The sequence below is a fragment of the Nipponia nippon genome, unplaced genomic scaffold, assembly GCF_047370975.1.
Source record: "Nipponia nippon isolate SJK-2023a ecotype South Korea unplaced genomic scaffold, ASM4737097v1 scaffold_9, whole genome shotgun sequence".
Lineage (NCBI taxonomy): Eukaryota > Metazoa > Chordata > Aves > Pelecaniformes > Threskiornithidae > Nipponia > Nipponia nippon.
Window position 1 is genome coordinate 36,504,595 of NW_028262413.1, and position 14,147 is coordinate 36,518,741.

General features: G+C 37.9%; 1 long non-coding RNA gene across 1 annotated transcript in view; it reads left to right on the forward strand.

Annotated features, from left to right (window-relative positions):
• The window catches only part of LOC148050275 (uncharacterized), a 186,494-nt gene extending 181,893 nt beyond the window's left edge, over window positions 1-4,601 (forward strand). Inside the window, exon 5 of the long non-coding RNA XR_015701330.1 lies at window positions 4,483-4,601. This is a non-coding gene — a long non-coding RNA (uncharacterized LOC148050275). The remainder of the gene's footprint in view (window positions 1-4,482) is intronic.
• The last annotated feature ends 9,546 nt before the right edge of the window (window positions 4,602-14,147 follow it).

Sequence of the window (14,147 nt, forward strand, 5' to 3'; positions counted from 1 at the left end):
ATTTCCAGTGACAATAAGAATAAAAATCTATTTAAAGTGTTTAAGAAAGTGAATTGCATATTCAAAAGAAATATTTTTTTGTGAAGAGTTGCATAGACTTGTTATAAAAACTTTTTTTGTTATAAACAAGTCCATTCTAGACAGAGGTCTTCAAAAATCCAGACCATAGGGTGCCAAGTTTACCTTCCCACTTGTGAGTGTTAGGAGATACTCTGTGAAGGCAAGATCCCAGCACCGTTTGAGAACACGTAGGGAGTCTGCATTTGCTTCTCTTATGCTGTGACATCCTTAAAGTTAAGGACCATTTCAGCAGTGACATCTTTGTATTTCCTTAAACCTTTTCCTTTCTCTGGTGGCAGAAAGGTGAGAAGAGGCCCTGAGTGCTCTCAAGCCAACTATATAGTAATAATTTGGAGTTGTTCCCAAATCTGAGTCACTAAATCTAGCTTTAGGCTTGATAGCAACACAAGGAAGGTTCTGGGAAATACTTCAGGCAGCTGTAATTCAAAGAAACCCTAAGATACTCTGTATTATGTATAGTACTGCAATGAACCTTTGTAGTCTTAGGGAGCAGGGGAGTATAAGGATTATAAAATGGCTGCCTCCTAATTATGGCGTGGTGGCCCATAGTAATCATAGTTTACATGAACCTGAGGACTGATGCCATAGCATAAGCTTTTATACATCTTCATTCATCCTATATAAATTTAAAAAATTAAATGAGCTTGTAATTAAAATGATGAAGAGAGCCAAGGAGATTATAAGCAGTGAGGCCAACTGCAACTAATATTGCATCAGGTGTTGAACTGTTCAATATATGTGTAAATACACTCAAACCTTGTAAAATAGGTTTAACAAGTCTTTAACTTCAGGTAAGTATTAAAAGTCTGTGAACTTAGCATTTAAACTTTTCAAGCTTAGCACTTAAAGTGTCCACTTGTGAAGTCTGTGTGTGACACGTGTCACTGTGTGTGACTGTGTGTGTGTGTGTCACTGTGTGTGACACGGCTTGATATGCAAATGAAAAGCCTATGAAATGTTACTGAAAAAATGGTGTCCAACATAACTGAAATGTAGCTGCAGATACTGTAATTTGTTTTGCTTAGATTATAAACTTTCTGGGGGAGAGGGCCACTGTTTTATTCTTTATAAAATACCTGGTACATGTGTTGTGTCCAGTTATGGTTCCTTGTACACTGTCATTTAAGAATAAAAAATCATCTAAATGATGTAGCTGTTTAGAATCCGTCAATAGAAAAAACAGCTAGGAAAACATTTTTCTTGCCTTATATGATAGTATATATCTGTTCCCTTTGCTATTTGGATATGAGAATTTTATAGGGGGTATCATTACATATTTAACTGCATGTGGTCAAGATGAAAAGCCAAAAAAACCTATGATTTTTCTTTAATTTCAAACCATTACTATGGCAGAAGATAATTATGTTCTTACAGTGTTAAAATGGGAAATATTTTTATGTAATATTTTTTATGTAATATTATTCAAGTTGATTCCAAAAAGAAAACTGGCTATTCCAGAGATAAAAATTTACCGTATGTATTGCCTTTCAGACAATTATCCAATATGTAAATTCCAGAGAGATGTCTGACCTGAACTTAGATTTGCTGTATGCATCAAGATTCATTCATTATAACCTAATTGAGGAACAATTAATTGGTGTTCAAGGCATTAATTTCTTTTTGTCGTTGTTTAAATTCAGCTATTTCTGTCTATAGCATAATACATAGGAGGCAATGATCAGTGCTTCTTAACTTTTTGTGCAAATAAATTACAAAATTAATTGCTGGTTGCACTGAAATTAAGGAGATGTCAGTGTTTCAATTACAAACCTTTATTTTTGGAGGTTTATAAATCAGATATAATAGTTCTCTCCAAACACAAGAAATAAATTAATTAGCAGACATTGTCTTAGCTGACAAGCATGTTTGTTTACATCTTTAATGGTTTCAGGAGTCTTAATCATTTAACATTTTCTAAGTGCTTTGAGATCCTTGAAGGATGGACTCGATAAAGTGCAAAGTATTATTAATGTTCTCTTTAATTCGTTCATATTAATGGTACATATACAACGAGGGGAATTGCAGCCAATCATGCCTGCTAGATCCCACAATGTATCTATTAGAAAATGTCTCATGGAAATTATTAAAGATTCAGTTGAGATCTGGTGATCACTTACTTTGACAAGCAGAAGAATTGGCAAGCATCCCTTTAAGGAGAAAGATGAACCACTGCCTCCTTGGGGGACATAAGAATGGGAAGAAAGGATTTCCCTTATATGTACCATGAATTTGGAAAGCCTGGTTAAAAGCATATTCATATAAAAATATCTTATCCATCTTCATAGGTACCTAGGGGATAAAGTTATACATACGTACACAGATGGAGACAACGTGCACACACATATGCAGTGTCCATCATTTAGACTGGATTCAAACCACTTAAGGAGGTGTCAGTTTCCTATCATAATTAAGCTGCTCAATGGGGCTGTTTACTCCCTTTTTCCTCTCCTGTGCCTCCAGCTGCAATGCTACAGGCTTTGGGAGGAGTGGCTGGAGAGCTGCCTGGCAGAAAAGGACCTGGGGGTGTTGGTTGACAGCCCGCTGAACGTGAGCCAGCAGTGTGCCCAGGTGGCCAAGAGGGCCAATGGCATCCTGGCCTGTATCAAAAATAGTGTGACCAGCAGGACCAGGGAGGTGATAGTGCCCCTGTACTCGGCACTGGTGAGGCTGCACCTCAAGTACTCTGTTCAGTTTTGGGTCCCACACCACAAGGACATTGACGTACTAGAGCGCATCCAAAGGGCAATGAAGCTGGTGAAGGGTCTAGAGCACAAAAAAGTCTTATGAGGAGCAGCTGAGGGAACTGGGGTTGTTTAGCCTGGAGAAGAGGAGGCTGAGGGGAGACCTTATTGCTCTCTACAACTACCTGAAAGGAGGTTGTAGCAAGGTGGGGGTAGGTCTCTTCTCCCTAGTAACAAGGGATAGGAGGAGAGGAAACAGCCTCAAGCTGCCCCAAGGGAGGTTTAGGTTGGATATTAGGAAAAACTCCTTCACTGCAAGAGTAGTCAGGCACTGGAACAGGCTGCCCAGGGAAGTGGTTGAGTCTCCATCCCTGGAGGTATTTAAAAGAAGGGTAGACGTGGTGCTTGAGGACATGGTTTAGTGGTGGACGTGGCAGTGCTAGGTTAACAGTTGGACTCGATGATCTTAATGGTCTTTTCCAACCTTAACGGTTCTATGATTCTAACTGTGTTCCTAGGCATACTGTTAGGCTTGATCTGAGTTTGACATGATCATTCTTGCTGCAGTATGAGCTGGTTCAGGGAGACAAAGGTGACAGGAAGAAGTTCATTTTTTGGAGGGCAGGATTCATTTTTTACAGGTCTAGCTACCTGAACCAGCCCACTGTGGGGCCAGACAAGCACTGGAGCAGTCAAATGAACAGGAGAGGTGTGAAAGTAGATTAGCTTAGTTCTAATATCTGATTTTACTGTGGGTTGGGAGTAGTCCCTCTGTATTTGGTGGTGGGAACTGGACCCTTTCAAAAAGTAGGCAGGTCTCAGGCTGGTTGCAAGGCCACTTCTTCATTGACTAGGAAGAATAAGGTGAAAACACTTTTTTAACATACCCTCCATTTAGTGCTGAAAGTTAGATGGTTTTAATCTAGGATAAACCAAATCGTGCTTAAATAAAAAAGTACGTATTTTCCTTATTTTTTTAGGATTTAAGTCAAAGAGGAATATGCCCATTTCTCTTGGGCTTTAAACCCAAAAATAACATTTTAAATGTTCATCAAGTTTTCTTTGAAAGCTATTTAAACATCTGAATAAAAGGAAGATGTATTGTTATTTAGAACTCCTTGGAGAAACTCCAAGCTTTAATTGCACTTCACTTTCATTTCAGTAAGAATGAATTTGAATGAAAGTGTCTCTGTCCTGTGGTGCTCTTTCATTCCCCATCTTAGTTCCTGTGAAAACAGTGCACTGGTGCAGCCAAACCCAGCCAGGTGCCCTCCTGCTGTTGATTTAGACATCTCTTTTGACTCCTAGCTGATTTTCTCTTGTTTTGAGAATAAATTAAAAGCACGTTTGAAAGTACCAATGTCAATTTTCCTGATTATCTGAGACGTGGTGACTATAAATACCACACTACCTATTAAACAAATATATTCAAGAAAGTTTGGTGGATTACATCCAAACAAATTGACTTTTTACAGGGAATCCAATGGTTCTCTCTGAGATTTTCAGGCCAGAAAATGTGTGCACACTGGATGCAACGTGGTTCTTCTGGGTATGTTGTACCTACTGTTTGTGTACATGCATGGAAAAATGACCTTGTTTCCTAAGAACTTGCTGAACGTGTTCTCTGGAGTCGCTCTGTGCATCAGCCAGGTCTCTGATATCTCCAGATGCCACAACAGGCAAAAAAAAAAAAAAAAAATCTTTTTTTTTTTCCTTTTAGAAATCATGAGTTGTAAGATATGACAGTTCTGGAGAAACCCAGGCTTGTTCATCTTTTATATGGCTAATGAGAGAAGAAGTCTTTCTCTACATCTAAGCACACTTGCTGAGATCTATGGCAGTGCACATAAAACAGTTTCCATGGGAAAGCTGATAGTTCAGTTTATCTTAATTTATGCAACACTTGTTTGCTGAGCTCTACATGGGTTTTGATATAGTGTCAGCAGTTCTTCATCAGGTGAGTAAGGAGTGCTTTATGTTCCTTGATGCTGTTCTTTAATTCCCAGGCCTGTTGCTACCAGATTTCCTTTTCCCTCCTGCAAAGTATAGCAGATTTTCTGCTATTTTAAATGTCTTCTGATATATGAGATTTCTTGAAATACAGCTGATATTTGTATGTGCAGATATTCCACATAATATCTGCTGTTTTTCTAGTTCTAAACTAAACACACATTAGAACTTCCTCTGGCGAGACAGTCATGTTTGGGGAATGTTCATGGGATACTGCATGTTTAAGACTTAATTTTACTTTACTTACTTACTTTTTTTTTTTTTTTTTTTACTTTTGCTTACTATTTAAGACTTTTGGGGACAGATTGTTCAACCATTACATAACACTAGCAAAGGTAATGACTATGTTCATGAAAGCAAGAATGGAAGGACTGGACAGTAAGTTGGATTGCTATAATGATGAGCCTGGTTGTTTAGTACACACAGGCCACTAAAACTTTGGTCTAAATTTAAACAGGCATTAGGAACTGTGGGAACAGACTCTGGAGTCAGAGTCTGTGTACTTAGTTATACTGGATCCTAAGTGTGTGTAAAAACTGCAAAGCATGGGAAAATTGGACATATCTGTATCTGTCATTTTAACTTATATAAAGAGAAGAAAGAAGTGTTTATATCTTATAAAGACTGAGGTTCTCTTTTCTGAAATCAGTTCATAGCCCCAATTATACTGCATTTGAATTTCACACAGTTTAAAAGTTTTAAAATCAAATAAAGAACCTGATGAAAAAAACCATATTGGAAACTTTAGGCTTTTCCAGAAGCATAATCTTTTCTGTATCACTGATAAAATCATAAACAATATATTCTACTTGCCTAAATTTAAAAGAGAGTGGTATGATAAGTTATTGTTAAAATTATATGTAGTATGCATTCTTACTGACAGTGACCTTTACAGTCAAGAAAACAGAAGTGGTTCAATTCTTGTATTTATTTTCCTATGTTCTGTAAAAGTCCAGTGAGAAATCTTGCATCTTTCTGCCTGTTGGTATGAGGTTGTAGACCTACATGTTTTGTATGAGTAGTAAAGGAATCTGGGGAATATTTCCCCTATCTTTTTAGGGCAGTGTAAATGAGCATGGGGAGTTACCAAGAAATGAAGGAATTTCCTTGGGACTTATCTTTGGAGAGGAAGGAGGAATTTATGTTCATTGACCTCTAATGAGCTGGTTTTGTTCTATGCAGGCTGGTTGGTCTGGTTGCTGTTTGTATTTTTGAGCATCTCATCTGGACACAGTCTGTTCAGAGAAGACGTTTTTTGCATGTTTTCATTGTAAGGAAGATAGAGCCTGCACCAGTGACAGGCTGCGGGACTTACAATATTGACGATTTTTAGCTTCTATTTTAAGCAGTATTGCTCAACGTATTCTCACACATGTGAGGAAGTATTAATGCTATTGGACCTTAAATACTGTGTGTACAGTTCTCTGCTAACCTTGCTCAGGAAAATGAAATCTGGTATGAAGAATGGTTACAGGGATTTGGAAGCCTGCCTTATGAAAGAAAGCCGAAAGCTTCTTTGGACTAGCAAAACAAAAGCTGAAAGGTCTTAGACTGCTCTCTCTGACAGTCATAAGGTTGAACATGAAGCTCCTTATGAAACTCAATATACATGTCTTTGCATTGAGATGCTGTGAGCCTACAGACTAGCTTAGGTTTATGCAACTCTTAATTTTGCAGTTTGTTCATTACAGACTGAAAAAAGCCTTCTAAGATGCACCCACACTGTCAGATACTTTACAGAGATATCAGCGTGTTGTCAAATTACAGAATGTCTTCTGTATGCCTCACAAAATTTGAACCCAACTATATAAAGTGTCAATGTATATAGATTAAACAGATATATTTGATTTTCATTATGCAGCTGTTTTTCTGCAATTTTCTTCTAGTTGCTCTACTTCCTTCAAAACTGGTAATCACATACTTGTTCTAGCCTTCCTAAAGCTTTCTCACTGTTAAGACTTATTTCTTAAATTAGATGGGTTTGCTTAAGTTTTATATATAAAAAAAAAAATTAACCCATGTAACATCTAATATTTTCATCACCTGTAAATGAAAGAAATTAATCTTTTCACAAAATCTTAATGCAAGACTACAAAGCTGCAGACGACAGTTCTTTTATAAGCTATCAATTGTTCATCTACATGCAGAGCTGGGGTAGTGGTATTCAAGAAGCATATGTGTAGGCTAATTGGATTTTCCATTTTGCATTACTTCATTGTTGAATATGTGCAGGCTTAAAAGATTCAGGGTAATAAAACTAGCATAATGCTACCTGTATACGATTACCTCTGTCTTGTCGATGACTTAATCCCAGAATTAATGTCATTTATTTTTCAGATGTGAGAATGACCCGTTATCTATCAAAATATTACACTGACTCTCACACTACAATATCGATTGGCAGAACTGGAAGTGTCCTTATAGATTTTTTTTTTTCTCCAGTTTGAAAATTAATGCAACAAGATCTAGTTGATTCTGGGTAGTAATGGCTTTTCTCCTGTGATGTGTTGTCAGAACAACAGGATGGGTGATGGTATAGAGAATGTTTTTAAAGTTGTCTTTTTTGTTAAACCCCTTAATAGCTGAACATTAACAGTAGTTAGGACTTGGGATTCTGTTGTCAGAGCACCGATTTGCCTTATTTCTCTCTCTTAATGACTACAAGTTGTTAAGATGCACAACACATGCAGAGAAAGCGCTAAATATAAGAAAGAAAGATAGACTAGGAGAATTAAGGTAGACTTAGATATTCAGGCACTTATTTCCACTGAAATTCAGTATCCAGGACTTGGACACCAGAATTCAGTAGACACCTTTGAAACTGCTTTCCACCATTTCAGTACTCCCCATTTTGAAGGTAGTGGAAGGATTGGTACTGGATATCAGCATAACAAAGAATCTTATCCAGCAGTGAAAAATGGATGGAAAAGTGTCAATACGAGAACAGAGCCACTTATTCTGGGTAGCAGTTACAGCAGGGCAAAGAAATTCTTTTTGCCTCTAGCATTGTCTAAATAAACATTAGACCTGGAGTCTAGAAACAGACTTGCAGTATTTTCTGTAGCTTTCTGTGTCTTGTCTTCCTATTTTCTTTTTCCTCTTTGAAGAGGAGTTGTTTACTAGTGGTATAATCATAGCTTTGTTTTACTGTGGTAAGGCTGTCAAGTAACACACCAGCAAGAGTCCAGAAAAATCCCCAGAAGGCCACCCAGAGCATTCATGCAAGTAATCAACAGTGATAAATTTAGCATGAAACATTTGGCCATGTAAGCTGCAGACTGAGAACAATGGATTTCTCTAGCTATGATAGTAGGGACTAGCTGCCCCCCTATCCACTAATTATCTCTGAAAATGAGGGTTGGGGGTTGCTAGCAGGATTAATTACTTTGCAACTGCTGAAAATTATGGTGATTTTGAGAAAGTAGCAGTCAAAGAAAATGTCTGTACATGTTTGTTTGCCAAAAAGAGCACAGCTAATACTTGGCCATGTTTTAAAGTTTCGAGCAAAATGTATCCTACCATTTCAGTATTGCTTAAATGCTGAACAGGCTGAACTAGCAACATGAACACTATGGCAGCCTGAGGTAGTAAAAGCCCTCAGGAGACGCCTGAAGGTGTCAAAGCATCTATTGTTTTCCCCACTAATTTTGTGCACTTGTGGTAGACAGAGGCCATGACGTGGAGCTGGTCTTTTGTCTATGCAGTTGTGGTAGTCTTCCAGCATTTCCTGGAGATGTGCTAATATAGGTGACAGAGACAATGGGAGATGAACAGTGAAAACATTGCAGAGATTTCCTTCTCCGGGCAGGTTTTTTATGAGAGATGATAATGTGGGCCTACATTCTGTTCTTATATGTGCTGGAATTTTTTGGAAATCATGGAAAGAATAGAGATGGTATTAATGGTCTCGTTGATTGTAAATTTCATTCTACCAATTTAAGCAAAAGCATAGTCATCCCATTTACTGTCTAGAATATGCGACTTCTCCAGAAGATATCTAATTTTACTAATTCAGGAAAAGGGAAATATTGGAAACATACTGAGAATTGTTCAGGTCTATATGGGCCTGCTCTTTTATGGAGGCTGCTAGCCTATAGGTCCCTCCTGTCAGTTGGCAATTTCCAGGTTTTTCTCCTGAATGTGTATCATTGCAGGATTATTCCAGCTGCTTTTGGGAAAGATTTGTGCAAAGCATACTCAGTTCTTTGTTTTAGAGATAGTTGTTATTACAAAATGAACATAGCCTCAGATACTTAGTAAAAGTATCTTTTAAAAAACAATGAAACTTGAAGAAGACAAGATGACTGCAAATATTCATAGCTCCCTTAGCAATGGTCTTAAAAAAATTCAACAGTATATCTTTATATTACACTGCACAACCTTTGAGGCAGACATCTCCATCACATGGAGACCACATTATATTAGACAGCACACTGAATTCTGCATTAATGACTTTAAAATAGTCCTCACAACTCATGATATTGCTTGAGCTGTGGGAACAGTTTTCAGTGAGGCTTACTGCCAAATCTTTCGCTTTTGTTATTCTCTTATGAAACTATGGCAATTTAGCACAAGCCTGTACTAAAAGCTCACATTTTATATACTCAAGATGTGCAAAAATCAATGCATGAGCAGGCAGGCAGACAAATACTAAAATGCTTGTAGTCTGAAAGGGGGTTACCTGCAAACCCATTTCATCAGTCTGGCTAAGTACCCCGAAGTCAGGAAGCTTATCTGATCCATCTAGACTTCTTGATGATGAAAATCTCACAAAAACAAAGGATTTCTGAGACTTCATGATTTCAGTCATTCAGAAAATACCATGAGAAGCACTTATGCTTCTTTCATATTGCATTTTTTGCTGTCTGCAGACAAATCAGAAAATGAGAACACTGAACAACTCTCAAAAAAGTAACCTTTTTTAAAATCTCTAATGTTTTTGGCTTGTGTCTAATGACAAAAATGAAGTAATTCTGTTCCTGCTTTTGACACAGTCAACTGGTCCCTGCTGAGAATAAGTGTTCATGCTTGCTTAAATAAGACAGACATGAAAAGGATGTCAGGGAGCAAATTCAGGCCAGGTGTAAATAGGTGTAATTCTAAACAGATCGAGTGAATTTTACCCCAGAGACTTTTTAGGGCCTTTCACAGATGCAATTTAAGCGACCTTTCTGGTTCCCCTTTAAATATGTTTTGTAACGAAAACAGAATTGGTATGAAACTTCATTATTATGGCAAAGCATTTCATACTGTGACAATCCAGTTCCCTTCAGACAGAATAAATGCAAAACATTGTCCGAATTGAATGGCAAAAACACTATTCCTGAGGGGGTTTCAACCCTGAGTTTCTTGACTATGGGATGTTTCATGATCTGCCTACCTCCCAACAGGTCTTTAGCTTGTCAATACAAGTGTTTTGGCATCCTGTCATTTTTCCAAGAGACACTTAGTCCTTTGCATTCCAACTTTCCATATATACTGCGGTGTGTCAAGAAAGATTTTTCAAAAGATGGCCTCCAGTGAATAAATAAATATAACAATGACCACACTCGAACTGTACTCCAGTTCCAGAGGAATTACTGGTTCTGACTGTGCTGTCCATGGTATAGGGAAATCTTTGAAACCTCTGCTGTCTCAGAAAACAGAATCAATCGTTTAACTGTGCCCAGGCTTCTCATGCAGATCCTGGATTGCCGCAGGATAGAGAACCATGAGAAATGTATTCATTCACACATGGTATGCTCCTCTCCTTCCATCACCTACCACAAGAACAAATCCCGGAAACTAACTTCTTTTCGCTTTTCATAGCCATCTCAGAATATGAAATATTTCTTAAAATGGTCCACAATTCAGCTCAACAGATTATTAGTTAAAACAGTCTCCTCAAACTGAAACTAAACTTTAGACAGAAAAAAGTTCCCAAATTGTATTTCCTTGAAATTGTGTTGCCATTTTATGTGTCTCCGCATGCATTTAATGGTAATAACTTAAAATATTAATAGTTTAATGATACTAAAATGGAAGAATAGATTGGAGAACATTGTTACATTTTTACTTTTCAAAGGAAGGTTCAAGCCAGATCCCAAAGATAAAGAGCCAGAACACTTACAAAAAATGACTCATCTCATTGTGTCCCAAAATAAAGCAGTACGTACTTCATGCCTCCTGATAGAAGCGCATCCTGTAAATTTCCCAGACTAGATTTTTACGTATAACTTTAAGTCAAAGAAGCACCTGAGCTACTATTTGCTGATCAAAACCAGAGCAAAGCTCTGTTTGCAGTTCAGCCACCTCTAATCAGTGGAAGTTTAAAGGGCTTTTGAAAGACTGAACAAAGCGCATGTGGCTAAGACGGAATGCTTGTCAACTCCAGGGAATAATCCAACAGTTGCAAGCCAGAGCCAATCTGTTCCTTGCATGACGGCACAGATACAGCTGCAAGCAAAGGCCATTCAATTTACTGAGAAATGTGGAGTCAGCTATGACCAGATTCAGGGAAATGTGATCCTTTGTGTTTGAGGTACCTGCTAGAAAGAAGTTGTGCCATGGCCATATTTAATGCTCCAGATGGCATAGTTTCTCATGAAATGGTGTTGCTGCAAGCCCTTCACATTCATCCTGTGACACATTGCTAGGTTATATATCTCCTGCAGTAATGTTTTCTTCAGCCAGAAAAAAAGGAGTTTTTAAATGATGCTGAAACTATTACCAAAGAAAGCATAGATGACTATTTCCTGTGCTTAATTGCATACAAAAATAACATTACCAAGAACAAATAGCAGAGACAGAAACTCCAGTGTTCAGGCTTTCCAGAGCCCATGTTGCTGTCCAGCTTTAATTCTGTATACTTCCTCCTCAGGCATATGCATTTTGATTTACGGTAATATTTTTACAACTGGAACCCAGCCACTCTTAGTGCAGTGAATGTGAATAGCTGTTCAGTGCTTTATTCTCTCCTCATGGCTGACAACGTGTCCAGACCCTGGTCTGGAGGTAAAATTAATAATTCTCCTATGGGCTTTTCTATGATGCAGATCACCTGGCAAATAAAACTTCAGACCAAATGATTAAAGTTTGGCAGAGTTAAACAGTATTTGAAAATGGGGTGTTAAAATGGGAAACATCAGCACACTTAATAATAGGAGGCACTACCATTCCCACCTGTGTTAAAATTCTGCCTCTGAAATGTATTTAAAGTGACTTCAACTATAGCTGGCTGGTTTGCCCATTCCAGGATAGGTCAGCAGAGGTAACTGAACAGCAGCAGTGTTTAAGGATTGCAAAGAACTTGGGATTGCTCTGTATCAAACTTAAAACTCACATACACATAAAAACATCTACCAGCTAATTTCTAGAGTACTTGATGAGATAAAAATGCATGTTTTCAAACGAGTTATGGGTGGGAAAGTGGCTGTAGAACAGAAGCAGTTGTCACAACTTTAAGATGATATAAGCAGGCATATCCTTTGCTGTGAATGCTCATTCAGTGTCATCAAAATGCAAAGATATCTGCTGTGACTGTGGCATAATGAAGATGGTCTAAACATTATCAGTAGTATGTACAGATGTGTAAAGTGCCAACTGTGAAGAGAAAATGCATGTTTCATACAAAGTTACATAAGTAAATGGGAGCTTTACTCCTATGAAGTGAGCCTGTCTGTGCCTAGTCAGAGGAGGAAGTTAATCCCCCAAATCCAGGGAGAGTGTAGTTTAAAAATCAGCCTTCCGAAGTCTTGCTGTTAATGGTGCAGCCTACACAGAGCACTTAGTTCTCCTGGCTCTTTGTCTGTGATAATTCACCTCCAGAGCAATATTATAGATCAGTCACTCTGAATCAATAATATTTGCATGCACTTATGTGTAGTTCATGCTAAGGAGGGTAAGCCAGAGCTAATCAAGCTAAAACATCATTTGTACACTTGACAGCTCCCTGCTAACTTTGAACAGTCCAGTACATTAAAGCATAAGGATCAAAAGATCTAGAACTGAAATAGTGAGGACAGCTGATTTTTAAATGGAATGACTATAAAAGTCAAGTGCCTCATGAAAGCATATGGGTTTCTACAAAGCTAAATGACAGATCTTGCTAATACCCAAATGCAGGCAATAAATTACCCACAACCAGCCGATAGTTCTCAGATGTCTCTGACTAACAGCATCTGAACACCTCCCATGTATTTTAAAAACAAAATAATTCTTTTTCAGAACCTGTAGGAAGAACAGCTTGATGGATATCTATTATTTGTTTGATCATAAGTGAGAGCAAAAAGCAGCTTCTATGCTAATCAGGATTTCCTAGTCTGCAAAGAGATTATTTTTCAGATCAGCTTGATTTATTCTAACATCCTCACATCAGGATACCAGATACCTACACCAAGCTGCAGCTATATTTTGTTCCCCTTTATAAAAAGTGGCAGCATCAACAGTGCTTAGAATAAGGGCATCTCATTAATGAAGTAAAATGCATATGCAATTATATAGGTCCTAGATTTGGGGGGAGGGGATGTACATTCATCGTGTCTGTGTTTATACATGGTACACTTAAATGTAAAGAGCCTCTCCTTCTTATCACTTGCAGATATTTAGAAACTATTTGTGCATAAACTATTTAACCCTTCTGAACCTAATCTAAATTTTCAGTCTCTCTGTGGAGAACTCACAGCTTTATCTCTGTATTCCAGACCTGTCTCATTCTGCTCAAAATAAAATTGGTCTGTCTTCCTAGCATTGCCTTCTGGTTGTCTGGCCATCAGCTTGAACTGAATAAGACTAAACCAGAGTTTTAATTTTTCTCTCTAAACTACCTCCTTGTCATGTTCTTCTTTAATCACTATGGACAAAACTGCAATCGAGCTTGTTACTTAGGCCAGTAACCGGAGTATCATACTTGTCTTGTAATGCTTTCTGGCTCCTTACAGTCACATTATATCTAAATCCTGCAAGGTTTTTTGTTTGGGTTTTTTTTTTCTTTTTTCTTTTTTTTTTTTTTTTTTAAATCTTAGATATAGCCTCTCCAATCTTGCCCACACAGCTAAAATGGTCTTTCAGAGACTCTTCATCTCACATCTTGATTACTGCAACATCCTTTTTACTGGCATTGCTAATGCATTTTTCTCTGTCCATATCCATCTAGAACATTGTTGCCAAGACTGTTTTCCTAGCTTGTTGCTTTAACCATATCCTTGCAGGACGAATGCAGGCAGTGGAGTTTAATTTGGGCAGCACAGAGTTCCTTATATCTCATTTACACCAAGTAATGAAGGTACTCTATTTTATTTAGCACTACTTGACTAGTTTCCTTCTCCTAACACACCCAGAACAGTTTGCATTCACTTCCTGCATCCCTTGCTTCCTTCTACAGGCTGGCTTGTGGTA